Source organism: Cervus canadensis, chromosome 16 (genome assembly GCF_019320065.1).
Source record: "Cervus canadensis isolate Bull #8, Minnesota chromosome 16, ASM1932006v1, whole genome shotgun sequence".
Taxonomy (NCBI): domain Eukaryota; kingdom Metazoa; phylum Chordata; class Mammalia; order Artiodactyla; family Cervidae; genus Cervus; species Cervus canadensis.
The window spans coordinates 40695303-40718033 of NC_057401.1; the positions used below are offsets into that span (position 1 = coordinate 40695303).

The 22731-nt window shown below is 38.2% G+C and overlaps 1 long non-coding RNA gene across 2 annotated transcripts in view; it reads left to right on the forward strand.

Moving 5' to 3' along the window:
* The window catches only part of LOC122454514, a 106167-nt gene that overhangs the window by 28632 nt on the left and 54804 nt on the right, over positions 1-22731 (forward strand). The window contains exons 2-3 of one of the 2 annotated variants that reach the window (XR_006273426.1): positions 15492-15587; positions 21841-21893. This is a non-coding gene — a long non-coding RNA (uncharacterized LOC122454514). The remainder of the gene's footprint in view (positions 1-15491; positions 15588-21840; positions 21894-22731) is intronic. The other variant, XR_006273427.1, reaches the window with a different exon arrangement.

Below are 22731 nucleotides of genomic sequence, written 5' to 3' on the forward strand. Positions count from 1 at the left end.
TATCTTTTATATGGTTGGGAGGTTTCAAAGAGAATTTAGCACAATGGACCTATAAGAAGCTCTATGCTTAGTTATTATTATTGCTAAAAGCACAGCTGAGTATCCCTTTGCTTCACAGTCCAAATTTCTGAATAGCAAGAATCCTTCTGATCATGTTCAGTAAGTTCTTTCATCTTGAATGCTTTTCTTAGAGCCAAAAAATGTTTGAAAAGTGAAAGTGTTAGTCCCTCAGTTGCGACCCAATGGGCTGTAGCCTGCCAGCATCCTCTGTCCATGCTATTCTCCAGGCAAGAATACTGGAGTAGGTAGCCTTTCTGTTCTCCAGGGGATCTTCCTGACCCAGGGATCAAACCAAGGTCTCCTGCATTGCAGGCAGCTTCTTTACTATCTGAGCCACCAAGGACTGTAGGCCACCAGGGTCCTATGTCCGTGGGATTCTCCAGGCAAGAATACTAGAGTGCATTGCCATGTCATCCTTCAGGGGATCTTCCCAGCCCAGAGACTGAACCCACATATCTTATATTTCCTGCCTTGACTCACGTGTTCTTTACCACTAGCACCACCTGGGAAGCCCTAAAGAAAGTTTATGGGGTGCTTAAAAACAATTGACAGGCATAAAAGGACAAAGGGATAGAGAGTGCATTTACTGCAGCATAAATGAGTAAAGATGATACAATGGAAAGCGAGAATAAACCTCTGTGTGTTGGGAGGTTGTGGAGAGGAAGGCAGCATTAGCATTTCGATGTATGGCACTATTTCTGCCATGTTTTCCCTATGGCTCTCTCTCAGTGCTGAGCAGGTATAACCCTGTATCAACACCAAGTGTTGGCACCTTGGTTTTCTTTAGTTCTTTGGAAATTTCTAGTGAAACCACAAATTTTAACTAAATTTAAGGGACTCTTTTTCTTTACAGAAAAGTGGAACCCCCTAGTTTTGGAAAGTAAAATAAAATCTATTCCATGAATATCCAAATTTAGATAGGGATGAGTTGTCACTCTGGAGTGGCTACTAAGAGTCATTGTAAGTTTTCAGGGCGTACATAAATAACAAATAGTAGCTTGGTAAAGGATTGTGAAATTGTAGCTCTTAATCGTAAATGTAATGACTGTCATGTCTTTATTTAGTATTTATATTACTACAAGGCTTTAAAACAAGGAATGCAATAGAACAAGTTCTTTAAAAAATTAGTCATAATTTCTCAAAATGTATTGATTCCAGCAGATGATTGTACTGCATTTTATTTTCAGTGAAGCAGTAAACTAATATTGGTTTCTATAAGGATTTGGATCATATTTAGTTTTAGAAAAATAGTGACATGATTTCAGTGGCTTGTGAATTTCTGTTTTCCTTATAAGCTAAACAATTAATATGGCCATTTGCAAAGCTATACAGAGATCTTTGAAATATTGCTCTTGGAAGAGAATCTCCACTTGGGACAATGTTTTTTAAAATCCATTGCTTGTAAGGGGCTGTAAAGAAAATATCTGGGGTCAAGAATAACTAAACCCTATACAAAGTGCAGTCTGTCAAAAAATCAGGGCATCTGGAATCCTTATCCAAGTATCAGAGATGCCTATTGCTACTTGACCCACTTTTTTCTCTGTGTGTAAAATAATTCACATTTGTTTCAGCGATATGAAAAGGAAGCAGGCTACAAAATTTTATTTTGAAATGTCTTAAAGTAATCAAGAAATCCATTTTTAGATGTCAAAATTTATTAGGAATATATAACCCTGTACAGGTAATTTGAATTGTAACTATACATATGGACGACAGTCTTACTAAATTGGATTTTAAATGGATGGGGACACATGATAGCATCTGACATACAGAATTTCTCATTTCAATAGAATTTATAAAATCTGCATCAGCCAAGGTGAAACTCACATGGGCTATTGAGCCATTGATTAAGATATGAAAAAGTTTCTTTATCACACAAACATTTTCCAAGGGCTTACTCATCTGTAACTTAGTTTATAAGGTATCCAGTTATATTTTAGTTATATCATTTTTGAAAATTAATAATGAATCTTATTTTTCCTAAGTTGCACCTTTCTAATAGTACTTCTATCAGTCCTTCCAATGAACACCCAGGATTTCCTTTAGGATGGACTGGTTGGATCTCCTTGAAGTCCAAGGGGTTCTCAAGAGTCTTCTCCAACACCACAGTCCAAAAACATCAATTCTTCTGCGCTCAGCTTTCTTCATAGCCCCACTCTCACATCCATACATGACTACTGGAAAAACCATAGACTTGACAATGTGATGCAAGTCAAAGAAGTGGAAGTCACCAGGAGATAAACTATTGCATTCCTCTTTTGTACATTCTCCTTCTCCTATAATGGTTAATTCCTTCTGTGGTCAACAGCATGAGGTACTCCATTCCTCAGAACCACTTTCTGGGTCTTACCTTTCTGAAAACCTATTGACTATGGGGGAGACCTACCAGGAATCCTAGCTAACAATGATCCTCCAGTTTTAAATGGACATGCAGCATTAAGGTGTTCAAGGACTGTCCCCAGTGACATTGATGAGACCGAAAAGAAGGCCAAGCCCATACTCCAGAGCAATTGCCCATAACCGATGTTCTGAGCTCCTAGGTTGCCCCCTTGGTTTGGCTGGCATTCCACGAGAAGTGACTCACTACTCTTCAGAGTGTGCCTACTGCTGTCAAAGAGAAGTTCTGAGACTTACCATTCAACCAGTAAAATTAAAGTACTAACTTGGTCAGTGGAGATATTTGATCTTTTAGAGTTTCAATATCTACATGAAATGTTTGACATAGTAACATTGATAATTTTCACTGAAATACTTACATAGAAGCAACATCTTTAGGGTTTACAAATATAGTTTCCTGATGTTAACTATATTTGTAAAGAATTAAACATTAAATAACCCATTTTTAAGAGTCAATAAACTGAGGCAAAGGAGAAAAATGCATCATAATTCAATAGAATTAAAAAAAAAAAACCCTCAGAAGCTTCATTCATATATTGATGTCCTTTTGGGCAGAATATATTTTATGGTGTCATTATAAGTCCAATTGTAAGTCTGTCTTTACAGATAAATGTCACATTAACACTGACATACATTTCTTTCTGAATGGAAATTGCACTGGCCAAGCTTCTGTTTTGAGTGCACCAAATCAGAACCTTGATTAAAGTAATTGGTTTAGTAAGGGGCCACATTTTAAATCCACATTTTCTAGCATGTATGGATTTGTTAGGTGGTGGGTATTGATAGTTAACATGGAGACCCACTCTACTGCTCAGTTGAATCAGTACCTTCTTGCCCCCAGGACTGCCATTTTCTGTGAAATATTGCAGTGTAAGTACGTATATGTGATATGTGATATACCTAATATCCCTTATTTCTGCTACATCATCAAAAATAGATCAATTGTTACTATGAATGTCTTTACAAAGAATTATTCAGTTGCTATTGTTTAGTCGCTAAGTCATGTCTGAGTCTTTTACGACCTCATGGACTGGAGCCTGCCATGGAGCTCCTCTCTGTCCATGGAATTTCCCAAGCAAGGATATTGGAATGAGCTACCATTTCTTTCTTCATGGATCAAACTCACATCTCCTGCATTGGTGGGCAGATTCTTTACCACTGACCTCCATAGGAAGCCCCAAATTATCCAGTAGAGGCCTACTAAGAAGAAAAATTACTATTAATATATGCTTTTTCTCTGTTTGTGATCCTCATATCTTTGAATGTGGCACCTTTTCATCAGTCCTGTCACCAATATATGTGAAGCATGCATGCACAACCTATAATGATTCAGCTTATAGAGGAAACAGTAACAGTGATTACATTTAGCTTATAGAAGTACTCATTACTCTGCTTTCTCTAAAAAGATCATATGTCATATCATGGTTGTATTGCCTAATTAATACATTTATGTTTGTAAATACAGTCAAAACCTAAAAGCCAAACTTCATCAATGTGATTGTGCAAGGTGGCAGCCTTCCCTACATTAAGCAGAGCGTTTTCATCCTGGGACTAGCAAGCTGTCTCTTGATTTGAGTGAGTCAGCTGACATATATATGTGTGTTGAATTGTACCCAACTGACAAAATATTGACCATGTCTTCTGCAAGAGTCTTTCATTCTTCTGAATGTTTACTGAATGCCAGACACTGTATAGCAGAGTATAAGACAAATGAAGTCTCTTCCTACTTGGTGTTTTCATAAGCCTAGCAGGGGGACATGTGCAAGAGAAATAGATGCAACTAATATTGAATAAAGTGACAAGTGCTAAGAATGAATAAGTAGAGACTGTGATGGAGAGTCACAAGGGGACTTCTTTTACATAGAAGGAACAGCAGGGTGTAGGGTGATAGCAGAGAAGCAGTCTCTGCCCTCAAATTGCTGATGGCCCTGGGGTGGCTGAGATGTGTCCACGGAGAGTCATTACTCACTGGTGTGCTATTTCTCAAATAGGATTCTGCCAAATCCTTATCCTTATTTTACAAGAGAGATGTTAATAGGTATTTTATGAAAACAATGAAGTGTTCTGTGGTCGAGTGTATTTAGAGAGTTATGCATAGCAGTTTAGCTCCTTCTGGAAATTCACAAATCCTAGCATAGTGTAGCATAGGCTCTGAGAAGTCTGACAGGGATAAAAAATATATAGAAATCTGCTTAATCCTACATATTAAAAATATTTTTGACTTTGGATTCCGATTCCAGTTTAGTAAGTGCTTTATGATGCAATGAATTTGAATGATGTCAAAAGTGCATAAGTGTCATGAGGCTTGGCAGCATCAGATAAACCACAGTATTTTGTGAATGAAAATAATAGTTATGGAAAGTTTGGAGATCATCACACTTTGCTGATGGCCGTCACTGTCCAATAATCCTCAGAATTGACTTCCTAGTGGAAATGATTTTGGAATAGTACGTAGTTTGACTCATTAGGGATTTTAATGTATATATTGTTGTTCAGTTGCTCGGTTGTGACTGACTTTACAACCCCCTGGACTGCAGCACATCAGGGCTCCCTTTCCCTCACCATCTCCTGGAGCTTGCTCAATCTCATGTCCATTGAGTCAGTGATGTCATCCAACCATCTCATCCTCTGTCATCCCCTTCTCCTCCTGCCTTCAATCTTTTCCAGCATCAGGGTCTTTTCCAAAGAGCTGGCTCTTCGATTCAGTTGGCCAAAGTATTGGAGCTTCAGCCTCAGCATCAGTCTCTCCAATGAATATTCAGGGTTGATTTCCTTTAGGATTGAATGGTTTGATCTCTTTGCTGTCCAATGGACTGTTGAGAGTCTTCTCCAACACCATAATTAAAAAGCATCAATTTTTCAGCACTCAGCCTTCTTTATGGTCCAACTCTCACATCCAGACACAACTACTGGAAAAACCATAGCTTTGACTAGATGGACGTTTGTTAGCAAAGTAATATCTCTGCTTTTTAATAGGCTGTCTATGTTGGTCATAGCTTTTCTTCCAAGGAAAAAGTGTCTTTTAACTTTTTGGCTGCAGTCACCATCTGCAGTGATATTGGAGCCCAAGAAAATTGCCAGTCTCCTAAAAGTGGGATCTTGTTTCCATTTTGGCTGCTCCAGGACTATTATAAAGATACTATGTGTTAGTGATAGGTAACAAGTAAGTCTAGTCCATGAAATTCTTCTCTTTTGATTCTTTGTAGTTATGATCATAGAAAGTCTTTATTAGTCAGTTGGTACACACACACACACACACACACACACACTTGATATTTCAAGATAATTTGAAAAGGTGTCAGCAGAGTTTAAAGGAATCAATAGGAGATTGAAATACTCTAAGCCGATCAGGAAGAAGGTCCTTCTCATCCCTAGTCCTAAACCCAAATGTATAGCTTTATGGAGAGAGTGGTCTTGGATGAATGGTGCCCTTCACCACCGGGCATCCCTTAACTCATAAACACCTGGCAGATCAGATCAGATCAATAGCCTGGCTTATACTCATCCTGCCCTCAAATTGCCTACCTGTGCCTCCTAATGCCTAAAAAGAGCTAAAGGAAAAAGGACAAAGGGTTCCAGTTGATGACTTTCATTTAGGTCAGTTCTAATATCAGGAAAGGGTGAAGAAAGTGATATTGATTAAATTGAATAAATTGATTTTGGAGAGGAAAACTATATTCAGCACAAGATCATTTTTATGTTCTCTGTGATAGAAAGATGAGACTCATTTTATCTATTTCCATCCCTTTTTAAACACGAGGAGTGTTCCCAGCCTTCAATAAAGCCAGCCTGACTGCAGTAAGTATTAACTTGACTGAGCTTTGATTATCTTGATATTTAGGCTAATGCCCAGGCCATGAAGAGTCTGCCACAACCTGGTGTTAAGTATGAAATCATTGTACTACTTTATATTCTAGATTTCTATTACCACTAGACAGTGGGCTCTCCACTTCACTGTGTTTCTTAACGTCAAAGTAGTGGCTACTCTGCCCCCCTGCTGCATTGAAAAGCAAACTGTAAACAAGATACCTGGGTAATCAGTCAGAATCCTTGCTTCCCATCCAGTTCCTCTTGCTTCTTAACACTTGGAGGAGGACTCTACCAGAGTTCTGCCTAGATCACCTTGGATGCTTTTTACCTCTTCTTGTCACCCACCACCTGCCCCCTCCACCACCTCAACCCCTTGGATTGCATGATTTTTGCTTCTCATGACCTGTCCCTGCAGTTCCATCCAGGTGGCTGTTTTTAGGTACTGGTACTACTTTGCTGCGTGTGGTACTCTTTTACTCACCTCATGCTGCCATAACAGAATACCTTAGCCTGACTGGCTGAAACAATGGAACTTAATTTGCTCACAGTTCTTGAGGCTAGAAGCTCAAGATCAAGGCTTATCATGGTTGTCTTCTGGTGAGAACTTTCATTCTGGCTTGTAGATGCCTGTCTTTTCTCTCTGTATCCTCACATGGTGCCAGATGGGGGTGGGGGAGAGCAAGTTCTCTAGTCTCTTTTTATTAATCCAGTAATAAAGATCCCATACTGCTTCATCCAAACCTAAATCTGTGGCAAAGGCCCCTTTACCAAATATCTTCACATTGGGGGCTAGAGCTTCAATAAGAATATGATTTTTTGCAGGGGGGATGGGGAATACAATTCTCCCATAACCAGCATGGTGATAGAAGTGCCTTGGAGTTCATATCCCTTGGGGCAGCGTTTAATCAATGACTGAGCTGTGCCAGAGTTTGAAGGCTCACCCCCTAAGGTCTTATGCCAGGGCAAAGCCATGAGGCATGGTTTACATTCCATAGGGATAACCAGTGTTAGGTGAAGGAGGCTGAGGATGGGTGTGTTCGGAATGAAGGGCAGTGCCTGGATGGCTTGCCCAGGTGCCTGGGCACGCTGTGTGACTGTACTGTAGGAGGGCCTGTCTTTGAATTTTTAGTTCCTGAGTTGACAAGGGCATAAAGAAGGAGAGGGACAAAGAGAAGGAAGGTTGGAAGTCAGCTTTCAAGTCTTAGCTTCCTCACTATTATTCCCAGACATGAGCTTTAGTCAGAGATTCTGTCTGAATCGAGGCTTTATATATCTCTGAATAGAGATTTATCACCCACAGAATAAGTCAATAAGTCTTGGACTATCCATGGTGTTCTTCACTAGTTCAAGCAGAATATTTTAAAATGGGAGAAAAGTCATTTTAGGACTATTTTTCTTCACAAAATAATCTGTATAAATATATTATATCCAACTGAAATCCTAATTTATATACTTAATAACAATAATTTGACGTGTTGGTATGGTACCTTCCTGGAGTTGTGGGATTGATTGATTTACTGACAAGTCTCAGACACAAGTTTATACAATCCTATGTATAAAACGTGCTAAGAGTCTGTTAAAAATACATTTTTATCCACACTAGACCTAATGAATGTGTGTAGTAAAAATACAGTTAATATCTTTGACATTTCTACTTAGCACAAGATGACCTGTCTTTAAAAACACAGACACACACACACAAAAAAAGATGTGTTTATTAATAGCCCTATCGCTGGTATTGTGATTGGATCAAAATCAATCTTTGGCTATGCATTATGCATAGTCAGTTCTAACTTGATAAGCTAAATATGTAAGACTTTAAATGTATGCCTTCCACTTGATACAGTAAATCCTGAAGTCAAATTTTTCCATCACTTTCAAAACAAACATTATCATCTATTTAGATTCCCAAGCTTATAACTTTTGAAAATCGCTGTTTCTTCCTGTGGAACATGCACCGCATATCCATCACCTGCCTGGCTAACTGCTTTAGTAAACTTCACCACCTTGGTACCAGGCAGCCCTGAGTCTTCACTGATTACCCTGCATCTAACCGTGCTGGCCCAGTGCACCACGCTCTGCAAATACTAGTGGGTTGAATGCTGAATTGTTCTGTTAATTAAACAATTCCCCAAGGGATCAAAATTAACTTTTGACCAATCTATTCTTTATGGATTTTCCACTTCTAGCTCTAGAAAAAATATGCCCTATAGATTTGTGAAGAGAAAACAATCTTTATTTCTCGATGGCAGGTAGAACTCCCACCTGTCAGGTTTTGCATCTGGTCTCTAGACTAAAGATTTGGAAGCTACATATAATCTCTTTTTCCCCCTTAGCATTAAAATGAGTAGCTTTCAAACTACTGGAACAATAGTTTCAAGCGATCGAAGGAAACTTTAGCTTAGCCAATGATACATAAAATAGCAACTAGATTACTGCTTTGTCAATCAGTTTTTATAGCATGAAAATAATATTTGCTTCTTTGCTTTTCATCGAGATGATGTGGAAAATAAGGGGGAAAACCTGGTTGTGGATTTCATCTCTGTGAAGCAAAGCTGCCAGGATGATTTAACTCCCATGTGGAGCTATTTTAAACTTGAAATATTTCGACCGAGCCCTTAGCTACCTAATACCCTTTATACTTTAAAGAGCCACCCTGGTTCTGCTGCTGATGTAAAGCACTGGTCAAAGCTTTTATATTTAAAATGACCACTCTGTATCTGGGGATAGAGAATTCTATATAACCCATATGAAGCAACTTTGGCTCTCTACCTTCAGCAGAAAACCATAAATGTCATACAAAAGCCAAAAAATCCAACCATCTCACTTTTATGCAGTAAAGAACAGCACTAGGGTTTTTCTTAGAGTTACTGAGGCAGAGTCCACTGCCATAGGACATGCCTGTATTCAGTAAAAAACTAGCTCAGTCATTTTGTTTGAAGTTTCTGCTCTCACGTTGTATAGAAAATTCTGATTTTAAAATGGAGATAGAATGAGAATACTTTATTGAAAGCCAGCAACAGGAACCAGAAATGGCAGGAAGGGCATAGGAATACGCTATCAGTTATGAAGCAAAACTTAGATATGCAAGAATCTGTCAAGAACTGTGAAGAGTCAGAGACTTTAATTGCAAGTTAAAAAGTTAGCCTGCCTCAGCTTCATGGATGCTGGCAGAAGATGCAGCCTCCTGTTAGAGACACAGGTCTTTACCACTCAGCACAGCGGGTGGCCTGAGCCTCATCTTTGCACTGGTTCCCTTGCCCATCAGTCCCACAGGGGTGAAGCCTGGGAAAGCTCTGAACACAGTGGGGGTGTGTCACAGCTGAGGAGCCCTGAGTTTAACAAAACCTTAATATTATAAAGGGGGGTTGCAGTGCTGCCCAACTTTTGCCTTAGGGAGAGATATTGTCTTTATTATTTTGTTCAGGAAACAAACCTGTCCTGTGCCCCAGATGGAGATCTTCTCTCAGTCTTCCAAGGGTCTTCACTATACAAGCATCCTTGATAGTCCAGAACAAAAACCATTGATACCTCTGCTCAGAAGACATGCAAAAAGGTGCAAGACCCATGCAGAGCTGCCTCCCCAAAATTGCATGAGGTATTGAACTGGCTCTGCAATGCCCTCAGTTGCCAATATTCCACCCTTCGTGAGAGCAATACCTCTCTATTGGTTGTGTGTGTGTGTGTGTGTGTGTATACACACTCAGGTGGCGCTAGTGGTAAAGGGCCCGCCAGCCAATGCAGATAGACATAAGAAATGCAGGTTTGATCCCTGGGTCGGGAAGATCCCCTGGAGAAGGAAATGGCAACCTACTCCATTATTCTTGCCTGGAGAATCCCATGGACAAAGGAGCCTGGCAGGCTACAGTCCACAGGATTGCACAGAGTCGAAAACGACTGAAACAACTTAGCACGGGCATAAATGTGGACTCCAGTAAAGTACCTCACCTGACATAGTCTTTTAATAAATGACTTTAAACAGTTAACCAATGGTCTGATTTTCTGAAGCCCGTGTAAGTCACTGTTTTCCCCTCAGGAATTCAGTTCTGCTCAGCCATCAATCACTCAATGGGAAACTTTGCAAAAGTGGCATATCAGATAAATTCATTAACCAATTTAATCCATTTATGTGTACACTAGGAATTGCAGGGGGATATTTTATCGTATTTCCAACCAAGAGAAGCAATTTAATAGTAAATTACATCTGTCATTTCTTGCAGATCTCTGTATGTACCTTTTTTGGGTCACTTTGTTAGACTACAGATTTCCAAATCTTCTGGCATATCAAAATCCCTTGGAGTTCTTTTATAACATTCAAGTTCCCCAGCCACTCCCTCAGAGATTCTCACTTAGAGGTCTGGCATGTAGTCCTGGATTATTTAATATAGAAAACTTCCTGGGTGATTTTGAGGGACAGTTTGGGGTAAGCACGTGTAGATTTTAGCTATAACTTCCCAGTTATTAAGATTTTCTGTTTATGGCTTAAGATAACATTTAAAATCTAAAACGTAAGGAACAGAGGAATGTTCAAATCATATCTGTGTAATTTTTTAAATGATCTGTGAATTACTTTAAAAATTATTTCATTAGAGTATAGTTGATTTACAATGCTGTGTTACTTTCTGCTGTGCAACATCTGTGTAATTTTAACTGGGAAAATAATACATCTTATGGAAAGGCATGGAAATAAGTTATTTTACATGTTGAACACCTTTGATTCTTTGTGAGAACAAATCAAAAGGCGTGAAAGAGCTGGTGAATTTCTAGGGCTGGATTACCCACCGTCTCATCAGAGTGGGGCTCTGGGAGTGGAGAGGACAGGGGTACAAGCCTGGTGACAAAGGGAGCGAGTGTCCCGGTAGCACCTCTCTGGCCAGGTGACTGGAGGTCATGCTGACAGCGTGGATGGAAGGGACCAACCACGCAAAAGAAACAAGAGGAAGACTCAACAGAAATTTCATAGTTTGGCATAGTTTTTGAAGACAAATGCCTGCCAGGTTTCAGAGGATTAAGTAGAGGACAATTCTCAATGCTAATTCTCAACTAATTTAATCACTTTTAGCAGCCACTGGGTATCCAGTTCCTATTGTTAATATTATTATTGTGGTTATTTGCATTCTATGTCTCTGGCTGTTTGGTTGAAATTGTGGGGTTGGGGGAGGGAGTAGGCAACTATACTAAATTAGCTTGCAACAAGTGATAGTCCCAGTTCCAGTCTCTCCTGGTCCTTGCTTATTGATCTAAAACATGAGTTGTGTTCAGTTAGATGAGTGGTTTAGAAATGTCACCCCTTAGGTCACTGCCAGTCCCTAACAAAATTTTCAGTGATCTAAAACAAAACCAAAATATAGAAAATAGAAAAGTTAAAAAATATATATAAGAACAGTAAAGAGAAGTTTTAAAGTGTGATTCTTTATTCTGAGATACATGTACCCACCTCTTTGATTATAACTCTTTGTTTTACATTGTAATGGGAGAGAAAAGTTTTATTTATAGATATTTTTTAAAGGTTTTTACTTTTGGAAAAATTAAAAACAGCCCTATGTTGATTCGTGTGTGTGTGTGTATGCGTGTGTGTGTCTATTTCCTGATTTACTGAAATTTAAAAGTCTGGGAACTCTGTGGAAAACAGTTTGGCAGTTTCTCGGAAGGTTAAACATAGAACTATTATATAATCTAGCAATTCCACTCCTATGATTGAAAGCAGAGACCCAAATAACTATTTGTATACCCATTTCATAGCAGTGTTATTCATAATAGCAAAAAGCTGAAAATGACTCAAGCATCCGTCAACAAATGAATGGATAAACAACGTTTGTACAGATCCATAGAATATTATTCAGCCTTGAAAGGAATAAGATTTTGATACTACAATTTTGATGCACTGCTTAGGTGAAATATGTTAGACCCAGATATTATATGATTTGACTTGCATAAGGTATCTAGAGTAGTCAAATTCACAGAGACAGAAAGCAGAGTAGAGTTTACCTGGGGCTAAGAGGACGGGGCAGGGGCAGTTATTTTTTGACAGGCGCAGAGCTTTTGTTGGTCATCATGAGAAGTCGTGGGTATGAATAGTAGTGAAAGCTGCATGGTACCGTGAATGTTTTTTAAGACCATTGAATTGTCAATGGTTGTTGGACTTAGGCTATGCTCAGGCCCTTGCCATGTGGACCTCTTTGTATTAGTTATGATTTCCCAGAGAAACTATAAATATATAGAGAAACAGTTTTATTTTAAGAATGTCATTGTGGGGACTGTTAAGTCCAAAATCTTCAGAGCAGGCTGACTGGCAGGAGACCCAAAGAAGAGCTAATGTTTCAGCTTCAGTCTGACGGCTCTCTGCTAGTAGAATTCCCTTTTCCTCTGGGGACCTCACTGTTTTCTCTTATGGCCTTCAACCAATTGGACAGGCCCACTCAGGTTGTAGAGGGCAATCTGCTTTATTCAAAGTCTACTGGCTTTAGATGTTAATCATACCTAAAAAACACGTTCACAGCAGCATGTAGACTGGCATTTGACCGAACAACTGGGCACCATATCCTGGCCAAGTTTACACATACCATTATGCTTTCCAATATGCCAGCTTGCTTCATGTATTGTCTTGTATTTTGCAAAAAAAAAGAAAAAAGTTTGCTCATATTTTTTTACCTAACACTAGTCATCTATCTCCCTCCCTTCTAATTTGTGGCTTCCAATCTGCTTCCAAACAGGACAGCCATAGCCAGACTCTTTAGCATTAAAATTAAGTAAGGAATGAGTTGTGAGGGTCTAAAGAATCCTTTGGGAAGAAGGCAGACACACAGCCTGGTACATGGACTTACTGACATTTATTCTGGCATGCTAGGTGCCATTTACTTCCTGGAAGTTTCTTTTTTATGTTTCTGGAAAAAAACTATCCAGGGATTATTAATTTGAAGTTTTTTAAAAATTGAAATGTAAGAGAGACATGGTGAAAGAAAAAGACAGAGATAAAAAATGGGCTTCCTGCATAAACTAGAGGAAAAATCTCACATTTTAGATTTGAGGCCACACTAACCCTGGAGTCATATTTTGAATGGGAAGAGTTTAGTCATCGTTTAATAGTTATGGTATTTTTGTCTTCAGCTTCAACATTTTCCTTTCACAGATTTCTTATCTTTGTGGCTACATCTTCTGATATTTGAAGAACCAGTGATTCAAAGTGAGGGCAGAAATGTCATATCATGTTTTGAGCAGAGAGCAGGCAGCAGAAGGTCTTGGGATTTATTTCTGCCTCCACAAGTAACTTGCAATGCAGTGGGGCATGCTGCTGCTAAATCTCTGTGAAGATTGCCAGTCTACAGTGTGGGCAGAGTCACTGAGTTTTGTAGAAGTATTTCATGTTTGTAAATACCCCATGACCCTTGAACTAAAGGTGCTATTGAGGTACAAAGTATTATTTTCAAGTGACTGAACATCGTGCACCCCTGAACTCTGCAGAATAAAGTGGTTTGTGTAGTCTACTTAATACTTCTTGTGTTTGGTTTTCCTGATTGCCAGACACAAAGAACTAGAGAAGATCCATATAAAGTTGTTTTATTCTTTTGTTTTAAAAATATCATGGCACAGAGTAAATTTCATACCGATTTTGAGGGTATTCCTTTTTGTTTTATTCAGTGTTTCTTCACTTTCCATGAATCCGTTTGGTTTTATGGATCTTGAGATCTAGCTGCGATTTAAAGAGGGAAAAAAAGGGTCTATGCCCTAGAGATATCTTCAGAATAATTTATGAGCCACATAAGGCGACCAGGAGGTTCCCATATGAATCATGCACGCGTGGCGGTTTCTTTCCCTTATATTTGAAACTTGGGGAAGGGAAAGGTGACGCCGAGGGCAGCATCTTCGGCGGTAGAGCACTCTCCTCCTTCCATGTCCCCCTTCAGTAGGACTCTGTCAAACATATCCTCACCCTCTCACCTTTGCAAAATGTGAGAAAGTGTGGCCGAGTGGCTTTCATGCCGCAAAGCGGAAGGAGGGGGAGCATATGTTGAAACTGTCAACCGATTTAAGCTCCCTCTTGCTTTCAAATGTCTTACACGTGGCAGGGAGGGGGGTGGGATATCAGAACTCACACTTCAGTAGGCATTGAATTGCCTGCATAATTACCTTTCTCCAAATCTGTCTCACTGTTGAGAAAAACCTTCCTTGTTGGCTTTTTAGGATGAAATGTGGGTGTATTTTACAATTTTTTTTCCCCAACTTCTTTCAGGTACTACTGTTATTTGCTGTATCTCACAGCCATTTGGTTAACCTTATAAATGTCAACCTGACTGAATGGTTTCCCTTTACGTAGTGTCTGGAATTCTAACTAATGGTACCATTATAAAGTGAGGAAAGGAAACAACTATAAGAATCACAGTCCTTTGTGGAAATTGTCTTGTTCCTTCTGATTTGTGAAGTCTACCAACTGTTAAGAGTTTCTTGATTGAGTCTAACAGCCCTTGAACATAGGGACTGAGTTGAGTTTTAATGCAATTGAGTCGAAAGTGATACAGTATTTTGTAGACCCATATCGATTGGCAGGCTGGCAAATGAGGACTGGCAAAAAACTCACACTGATAAAATGTCTCTTAGCCTCATCTACCTCACATGCTTTTTTCCTATCAGTGTTGGCATATTTGTCCCAGCTCCCTGAATGCAAGTCCTTGTGAGGAATTATAACTGAAATTTTCAAGATCACCTCTGAATCACATCAGTCACCACTTCCTTACCTCATGTGCAGCAAGATTTCTCTTTGCTAGTCTCTTGGATCTTCTCTGCTTCTTTGGCTTCTATCTAATCCCTTCCTACCAATTTTCTTCCTGCAACTTTCCCAGTTTCTTCTCTGTCTCCTTCCTGATTTCCTTTTTCTTCTTAAGCTGATGCTGCCTTCTTCCCACTGATCTCCTCAGGTTACATTGTTTTCCTTAGAAGTCTCATTCTCACTCATCATTTTATAATAGCTTCAAAATGAATTTGCTCAGTCGTGTCTGACTCTTTGTGACTCTATAGACTGTAGTTGGAGAGGCTCCTCTGTTCATGAAATTCTCCAGGCCAGAATACTGGATTTAGTAGTCATTGCCTTCTTCAGTGGATCTTCCTGACCCAGGGATCAAATCCTATAATAGCTTAAGTGCTTATGATTCCCAAACTTATATATTGTCTTGATCATTCCACTGATGTTCAGATTTATAATCTGCTCTGTTTATCAGTTTGTTTCACAGGCACCTCGGATGAACCCTGTTCTTGAATCATCCTCTCAAATTCTGAATGACAGTTACTGACACACCACCCCCTGAGCCAGCTGTCACAGACAGAAAGTCAGTAATCATTCTGTTATTTCCTTCTTTACTTTTCCTATTTAGACAATTACACAGTCCTTTGCATTTCATCTCTCAAATATTTCAGGAGTCTCCTCCTTTTCACTACTGCTGTTGATGCAAAAGTCAAAGCTCTTTCCTCATCAGTCCTAACTAAGCTTCTTCTTTCTAGTCTCACTTTGCCTCATTTATGCCATAGAAGGATACTTCTAAGACACAAAGCTGACCTTAATGTTCTTACAATTAGAATGGTATTCTTTCACCTATTAAACTGATACCAAGAACCATAATATGACTCAAAAGCCTGAGTTTGTTCTCTTATTAGATTGCAGTTTTCCTCCTCCAAACTGACCCTCCTTCTAGCCATTAGTAACTCTCACTCAGCTTTCAAGACTAAGTTCAAGCATAACCTTTGCTAGAGATCTTCCTTTTCCTACATAGGTTGAGCTAAGTGCCTCTCCTCTAACTTCCATAGCAACAAATTCACAGCATTCTTACAGTACTTGAGAAGTTATGGAACTGGATTCATCCTAAGAGGTCCTCCACAGCACTATTCCTGCCATCCTTCCACTCCCAGAGCTCAGCGCAGAGCTTAGATCACACTTAGTGCTTAATGAATTTGAACTGAGCCAGAATATTCCAGGTGTTTATTTCACAGACAAATGCTGCAGTTGCTTCACTCTGCCTCCAGTGTACTCTCACTATAGTCTGTCTTATACACAGCTGATGTGTGCATGCTAAGTCACTTCAGTTGTGTACAACTATTTGTGACCCTATGGACTGTAGCTGGCCAGGCTCCTCTGTTCAAAGGATTCTCCAGGCAAGAACACTGGAGTGGGTTGCCATGCCCTCCTCCAGGGAATCTTCCCGACCCAGGAATTGAACCCACGTCTCCTGAGGCTCCTGCATTGCAGGTGGATCCTTTACCATTGAGCTGCAGGGGTAGCCTTCACAACTGCTTGGTGACTATAACTAAAGCATTGTTCTTATGATTCTTCTTCCTGCTTAAAATCTACAAACATTTCCTCATGCTCTGTGAAGATTTACAATCATATGTGTCTGTCTTTCCTTGTGTATTTGGTCCTACCTTTCCTATTCAGATGCTCCTCAACTCCGTTCTCTCAACTCACACTGCTGTTCTTTGCCATCATCACTTGTAGGTTCAATAATCATAGACTTTCAACTTTACATAAACCTTTTCAGCATTCATAAAAAAATTTCACAATTAATGCTTATTCCCTCATCTAATAACTGTTGCTCTCCTTCCTGCCTGCTTTGCCTTCTTTGTGCCCTAATTTATATTCCTGTTTTCTTGAAGGTTCATCACTTCTACGATATCCACTACAAGAAAAGACCGCAGTCTTTTACTTCATCTATATTTCTCTAAAAAAGACACATAATCTTGCTTTATACCATACCTTCTCCCATTTTAAATACCTCCCCAAGTCTTCTTCATTTTTAGTGTTGCATATTTTATCTTTTCAGATTTCTTCAGAGTTTATCAAAGGTAAAGCCAGAACTTCTCTCTCTGTGTATATGTATTGTCATCCATGGTCCTAGGAACAGAAGAGATTTTCTTTGTGGGTGACATCTACTAAGATTTTCTTCTTTTGTGAAATAAATTTTCTCCTCATATTCAACTTCATCCCTGGAATATAGTTGGTGCATCTTTAAGTTTCTTTTCTTTCTGTATTATTATAGTATTTTTAGAAAGTCCTTCAAATATTTAGAAAAATTATTTTTTCTGTATCATGTCATTAATCTTGACCTGTCCACAGAAATGAGATATTGCTTTACAACTAGTAAGACTGCTGTTTCATGTGCAAGCAATAATATGTAACATAACACATTGCATTGATACAGCAATGGTGTAATAAACTGGACCTGAAATACAGGATAGGTTGAACTGTTTTTGTTGTTTAATCGAATTCAGTAAGGTGATAGAAACATTCTGTTTGAGAAAAAAAAAAAGATGTTTGTTTACAGGTTTGACTTCCTCTGATTGCTACTATGAATTTCTTTTTTGTTTTCATACTCATCAGCAGTGTTAGGTAGAATTAATAGTGCCTATATCATGGAGAGCAGGTCTTCGTCTCCCTTCAAAAAAATAAAACAATTTTTAAATCGAACAAAGTTGAGAAAACAATGATAGTAATACAAAGATACAGCATCATGTTCTGAGTAACAAGATCTACTGTTCAGCTAACAGCCATTTTTTCAGATGTTATAATTGGGTAGGATTTATGATTCAGGTTAAAGCTTCAGAAGCAAGCAAATTCTAGAGATTTTTAAAATGTAAATCAACAGTAACAAGAAATCCCCCCCTAGGGAGTCCAGCATTATTTACAAAGTCAATTGGGCTATGACAGTGATGCTTCTTTTTATCTCTTATAGAGCTTAAATTTCATTTTTCAGCTTTCTCTAGAGCTCTACAACCTATAACTTAAGCAGCATATATCACGCATGCTAAAGTCTGCTCTTCCCATCAGGGAACTTGTGCAATTGACTTGCTGTCCTGGTGAGCGGATGAGCAAATTGGTTTGGGGCAAAAGGTCAATCTGTATTCATGGTGTGCTAATGCCTTTGCAGATGAAAAAAATTACAATAACTCTCCTGGACATACCACACTGTATGCATAATTTGAAAAAAAGAAACACATGTGTAAACTCCTTGAACATACTTTAATTGAATGGTGCTACTTACTGATGGCCTTCTGCCTCCAATTTGAGAGGTACTTTCATGGGAAAGAATGTTGTCCTGTAACTCTCCATTCAGACAGGACATCTGACAGTGGCATCCAGCTTCCTTCATGTCTTTCATGTGTTAATCCCATATCTAATATGTGATGATTTCATAAGAGCTGCCCACTATTATTTAATTGTAGTGAGCACAGCACATCTGAATCTCAAAACATTAAATCGTAGTGTTTGTTTCAACATTCCGTGTCCTGCTGTATTAAGGAAATATTTCTGGTGAAATAAATTAATTAACAGTCAATCACGAGGGCCCTATCATTCGGAGTCTTGTGCCAACATGCACCTTACAAACATGATTAATAAAAGAACACCCTGGAGTAAAAGAGGTCAATCACTGCATCATGGCATTAAAAATGAGACTATGGCATGTCAACAACTTTAATTGAGTTAAGTGTTCCATGAAAAGAATTGAAAAAGTCAAAATGAGAAACAGGGCTCTTCATTATTTCCAAAATTGTTGATGCAAGATTTTTTTCAAGTAAGGGAATTTTGCATCCCTAAAAGAAATATCAAATTGTCAGTTGATCTTTTTGAAAAAGATAATTAAGCACTTCCGTCAATAGAAAGACTAAAACTTGATGTGATATTTATTAAATCCTTAGTAATTTTTGCTCTTTTCCATTTTATAAGACTAATAGTAAATTTAAGAAGAGAATTTTAGAAGATATAATTATGTACAGATTCTAAAGAGGAATTTTTGTAAGTATGGGTTGCTTTGCCTTTTATTAATCTAACTCAAGCATTATTTTTTAGATTTCTAAGAAAGTAATTTTTATTATTTAAAACAATCTATGAGTAATTTATATCCAATAAAATGTGTAGATCTTAAGTGTTCCCATTTGATGAGTTTTGACAGTTGCACACACTTGTGTGAAAGATAGTGTTTAATCACCCCAGGAAATTTCCTCACAATCTTTCTGTTGGGTTGCTCAGTGCCAACAGGTGCAACCACTTACTTTTTTCACTGTGTTTACATTTGGCTGATCTAGAACTTTAGGAAATGGAAACATACAATAAACAATGTGGTTGAGATTTCATCCATGTGGCAGTAGAAATATGGTCTCTATCAATAGCCTGCTTCTTTTCCTGCTAATCACTACTTTTCAGTGTGGATAGAACATAACTTGTTCTGTCTCTGTGCTGATAGGCATTTGTGTTGTTTTCAGTTGTCTTATTACCCTTTCAGAAATTGCTCTCTAAAATTTGACTTCATAGAAATGCACAAATTCTTTACTACACTGTCCTCCCACGTGGGCAGCTAAAGCTGTTTCTTCATTTTTCTGAAGAGGATGAGTAATTTTCGATGAATGATGGAAAAAACATGTTTGTAATTGATGAAGAATTTAGCTATGGCTGCTAATGCTTTGGAACAGTTGTATTTTTCTAAAAAGAAACCTAATTTATTAAAATTCTTATTTAGATCATAAATACATGCATATTTGAAAAATTGTACAGATAATGTATAAGAAATTGTAGTTTATAAAGATGGTAGGTATTGGATAATATTTTAAAAGTAATCTATTCTACTTAATAGTGTTAAAATTTTTTCATTTATTGATGTGCTTTAATTTCTTTTTGTTTCAGAAGTTTAAGTAAATCAGGGTATGCAAAGATATAGATTTGGATGCATATATTTTTAGCTATCAAGAAAATGTATGTTCTAAAATGCCATAATTATGTATAGAGTAATACCTCTGTCCAAAGACTATAATTATTTAGAATACAGTGGGCATACTGTTAGCATAATTTACTTCATTGTTCAAAATAGCTAGAGAAATGGTCCCACTTGAAATGATTGACAACTGCTTTGAAAGTCTCAAGAGACAGGCCCAAATATCAAATTAAAAGCATGTCATAACATATTTTTTAGCTTGTTATTTTGCTGCATTTGATTTTACATTATGATTCTGATATGAAATTAAATTTCCTATAATGGATTTTTTTTTGTTTTCCCCCTCCAAACTGTTAGCTCCTTGTGAGGAGGGTTTATTTTTTGTTCACCTCTGTATCTTTGAATTCTAATGTCTACCCCAATGCCCAGAACACAGTAGGAAATAAACATTGGTAGGATGATTGAATGCCTATGTACACCGTGACTAGGCTTGACTGATACGTGTCCTGTTTTTGTACTATATCAGATACCATACCAGTCAAAATGATCAAAAGAACAAATTTTTCTTGATTTTTGGTAACTTAAATAATTTTTCTAATTCAGTTATTACTGTATGCAAACCAGATTGACGTTGTTTGCAATTTGGATGGTGTTCTTCATTTTCCAATGTGAATCAACTATCTACATTTATTACTAGGAAAAATGGTTTCTAGAGCTTAGAGGCTGTGGAAAAATCTGCACCAGAAACACTGATGATTTTTCTCAGCTGGAGGGATTGCCTATACTACTCCCGCTCATTCTGCAACCCTGGAATCTGCTTCTGACCAAAACACTTCTCATAATGTTGCAAATCCAATAGACACTCATCTCTTTGCATTTCCCTCAAACTGGAATGAATAATATTGACAGCACTGTTCACTTCCTCCTTCCTTAAACATTCTTTCCTGGCACTAGCCTGATTTTTTGCATACCTGTAGGACATTTTCTGTCTTCTTTTGGGTCCCTTCTCAGCCCACATCAGAGTCTTCCTACAACCCACCTGGACCTTTTCTTTTTCCTCTCCTCTCTTCTTAGAAGACTGCAGCAACCTCCATGGCTTTACGTTCCTTACATAGACCGATGACATCTCACTTTGCAGCTCCAGCTGAGAGCTCTCATGAGCTCTGTATTTGCATATACAATTGCCACTTGACATCTGTTTTTAGATGTCTCAAAGACATCTCAAACTAGACAAAGATTGAAGAAGAGAAGTCTCAAGTCTCAAGCCAGAGTCCTTTACCAGTCAACTCCAATAAATGGAAACTACCTTCTTATTCCAGCTAGAGTCCTCTTGCAAAGCATTATGGACTCCTATTTCATATCACTTTTCCAATTCATCAGCAAATTCTGTCAATTCTATTTTCAATATATACATTGAAATCATCTGCAGATACAATGGAATATTACTCAGTCATGAAAGAATCACTTAAGCTCTCTATGCCTAAATTCATTTTCTTCATCCGTATGGACAATGATGAAAGTAATAGTTTCAATGTCACAGAGTTCCTCAAAGGACTAAATATGAGATGTTCCAAGCAGTGCACAGCAAATCCTGAGTGCTCAATAAGAGATAGCTCTTAGTACTCCTTGTTACAGTAGCATTGGACAGCACTCACTTCTACCTGCTTCTTATCCTCCAGTTCTCACTTTTAGTTTTATTTTAAAAAGGTCTTTCTTGAATACCTTGGCTGAAACTAGCCCTCCTTGTAATTTTCTATATTTCACTTCCTCATTCGTGTCTATTATAAGAGTTAGCACAATGTGTAAATATTTTATTTACTTGGTTTCCTTCTTTTCTGACTATGTGTCTCTTTCTTTCTCTTTTTTTTTCCCTTTTGGTTGCTAGAATGCAAGTTTCTGGAAGACAAGGATCCTTCATCTGACTTAGTGCTGCACATGGTAAGTGCTTTTTATTTATTTTTTGTGAATCAGTGAGTGACATTCTAGAATCTGAGAATTCATATACACTTCCCAGACATAAGGGTAGTCTGTGGGATCTTTGTTCCCTGACCAGGGGTTGAACCTGTGGTCTTGGCAGTAAAAGCACTGAGTCCTAACCACTGGACCACCAGGGAATTCTTAACCATCTTGATTTCTCTCTAGAAATGGGTATACTTTAGTGCTATATCAATAGACTGAAGAAGTTTACATACTTCTGCATAAATTTATGTAACTTTCATCAACTTTTCTAGTTCTTCTGTATATAAGTATATATTTTCATCATATAATTAGCTCTTACTTCTACCGGAGATAATTATTCCCTTTTAAATTGAATAAACATAATTAAATAACATTTTAACTAATTACCCAATGAGAAAAGTTGTATATGCAGCAGTTAAAATGAATCAAGTGAAGAAAGTCCATTTCTTGAAGGTTTCTCAGTTTTTTGTTGTTCGTTTGTTTTGCCTTTAACAGATACTCTAGTTTTAGATCTAAGGGCCTAGGACAGAGAAAGGGTTTTCCAGTTCAGTCACTTCGGGTAGTGGCTGACAGTTGAATTATTTTTCCTGATTCAAATAAAAAAAATGAGGCTTCTCTTGTGGCTCAGACGGTAAAGAATCGGCCTGCAACTCAGGAGACCCAGGTTTGATCCCTGGGTTGAGAAGATCCCTAGAGAAGGAAATGGCCACCCACTCCAGTATTCTTGCCTGGAGAATCCCATGGACAGAGAAGCCTGGAAGGCTATAGTCCATTGGGTTACAAAGAGTCAGACATGACTGAACAACTAACACAAATA